This window comes from Bos javanicus, chromosome 5 (genome assembly GCF_032452875.1).
Source record: "Bos javanicus breed banteng chromosome 5, ARS-OSU_banteng_1.0, whole genome shotgun sequence".
Taxonomy (NCBI): domain Eukaryota; kingdom Metazoa; phylum Chordata; class Mammalia; order Artiodactyla; family Bovidae; genus Bos; species Bos javanicus.
This window is the reverse complement of record NC_083872.1, coordinates 58665750-58668577: the sequence shown is the minus strand read 5'-3', so window position 1 is coordinate 58668577 and position 2828 is coordinate 58665750. Positions and strand designations below refer to the sequence as shown.

At 36.5% G+C, this 2828-nt stretch overlaps 1 pseudogene; it reads right to left on the bottom strand.

Annotated features, from left to right (window-relative positions):
- Positions 1 to 1463: 1463 nt before the first annotated feature.
- On the bottom strand, positions 1464 to 2418 carry LOC133248692 (olfactory receptor 6C2-like; annotated as a pseudogene).
- Between the last annotated feature and the right edge of the window lie 410 nt (positions 2419 to 2828).

Here is a 2828-nt window from a genome sequence, read left to right as displayed (position 1 = left end):
GCCAAAATATTGGAGCTGGGGATATTGTGTCTAGGACTTCAAAGACTTTGCCTGCTTCCATTCTCTCCCTTGGAGCCTCATGTTCTTACCATGTGAACAACTGTTAGCTGGAAGATAAAACACCATCTGGAAAAGGGTTCATTTATCTTAGGGAGGATTCACTCAACCTCTAAAGTTGTGAGTGAGGCCCAACCTGACAACAAGACGTAGTTATCTTTAGTGACAGTCCTATAAACAAACCCAGCCAAGATCAGCTGATATCTGCTCAAATAGACAGAAACACTCCATTGACTCAGAAACTCAAGTTTTAAACCACTGATTTGAGGATAATTTATTATTGCATAATAATGAAATACAGAAAGTGACAGCTGCCCATACTCAGGGTTCCACACAGAGCACTAGAGAGGGATGCAGGGAAGGAATCCTTTGTAAGAGGTGATGCCTTGAGTGCAGGCCTTGAGATGAAAGTCAAGAACATTCCAGTCTGGACCATTGCAGTTAATGATGAGAAATGTGAAAGGGATAAAACAACCAGATGTAGAACATCACTCCTTGAGAAATATTAGTAAAGGCCATACCTTGTTTTTTCAATGTCAAAATAATCTATGCCTTAATATTGAATGACTTGTCTGTATCACAAGCCTTCCTTGTATTTTGCTGGTTTAATTTTCTTGATGTTTAAGGACTTTAGTTTGCTGTGATTTGCTGGCTCATGTTGACTTAAATTAGTTATATTTAGAACTTCCACTGTATTGTGTTTCAGTACTAGTCTTGATTTATCATCACAAGGATGGTTTTATTTTCTCAGCATATTTTTTATAAAATCACTGTCACCTCAGTGATAAATTAGTGTATAGGATTCTTCTCTTGAATGAGAATCCAGTGAATCTAAACTAAATATTTGGGCTTTAAACTTTCTTTTACAAGGTACATGTGTATCTTCAGGTGTCTAAACTCTTATTTTCCTCTCTAGCAAAATAATCCTTTCCTTTTGCTCAAACTAATCCATTATTATCTTTAGTTATTCCTGCTTGAAAAGAACAATTCTAATCATATATATATATATATATATACTTTTTAAACATTTACATGCAAAACAAGACAATAGATGCTATCACTCCACTAATTTTACTATCAGTTCAAGAATTCAATTTTTTTTCCACACAAGAATTACTAGTTATTATATTGGTCACAGTGGGATTAGAGTTTAAGTAAGGCCCTTTTCCTATAAATCCACTTTCATATTCTTTTGATATGAGTTGTCATCTTGTAGAAAGTTTATTTTCAACAAGAGTTGAAATGACACAACTTGTCTATTTCAACAGGCATTGAAAAGATGGTTTTGGATCCAAGATTAAATAATAACAGTGGTATAAGAATGTTAATATAAACAGACAATAGACCAGGGTACATTTGTTAAGTAATGAAGACTGTGACTTTAAAGCTAAATGCTCTTTTTAAATTTATATTTTATGCTTATAAAATAAAAGTTTCAACATTCCTTTACTTCCTTGAAACAATGAAATTCTTTTGATTAAGTCTGTAAAAGCTTGTTTCACTTGCTTGTTCCTCAGGCTATAAATTTATGGGTTTAAAATGATGGCAACTGAAGTAGTAAGCACTAACACACCGTTATTAATTGCCATGTCATCCTTTGCTGAAGGTTTGACATAGATGAAGATACAACTGCCATAGGTGATAGAAACCACAATCATGTGAGAAGAACAGGTAGAAAAGGCCTTCAGCTTCTGCTGGGCTAAATGAAACTTTATGATGGTCTTGATGATGTATATATATGACAGAACTATACACAGAAATGGCCCAATGTCAGTCAACACAGCTAGGGAAACACTATGTACCATGTGTCTGAACAAGAGATCTTCAGCACAGGAGAAGCATCACAGAGAAGATGATCAATGAGATTATAGTCACAGAATTCCAGATTTAAGACCAGGCAGAGTGGTGGAAATATGACCAGCCAACCTGCAAATAACAGGTCTTCCACAGACTCTGCTGTGGATGAGGTTGTATAAAGTAAAGATTTGCAGATGGCCACATAATGGTCATAGGACATGATGACCAGGAGGAAAAAAATCTGTTCTCAAAAAAAATGACAAAAATTAGTTAGGCAGCACAAGCATTGTAGGAAATAGTCTTGTCCCCAGTTGATAAGCTGTATAAGAATCTGGGAACGCACACCGTGGTGAATAAGGTTTCTAAAAAGGAGAAGAGTGTGAGGAAAAAGTATATGGCAGTTTTAAGGCAAGAGTCTACTAAAGTGAGTATAATGATGGTAAGATTCCCAGTGACACTCAATAAGTAGGAGACAAACAGAAATATAAAAATTAGAACCTGCATTGGAGGATCATCTGTCGGTCCTAGGAGTATGAATGTAGGTAATGAGGTATTGTTTCTCATTGCTGACTTGTACTTCTCAAGCTCCTCACAAAGTCAAGTGACATCGAACTGAGAAAACTTGTATGAAATTATGAGGCCATGGCCTTTAGGTAAAAAAGAATTCTAATCAATGCAATGAATAATCATTTTCTTCCTTGACTTGACAATGACCGATCATAACTCTGAAATTCTCAGCTCTTTTAATGTGCATCATATTAATAAGTCGCTTTCCTTGTATCTCAGTTGGTAAAGAATCTACCTGCAATGCAGGAGACTCAGGTTTGATTCCTGGATAGGGAAGATCCCCTGGAGAAGGAAATGGCAACCCACTCTAATACTCTTGCCGGGAGAATCCCTTGGACAGAGGAGCATAGTGGGCTACAGTCCATGGGGTCTCAGAGTTGGACACGACTGAGAGACTGCCACATGCA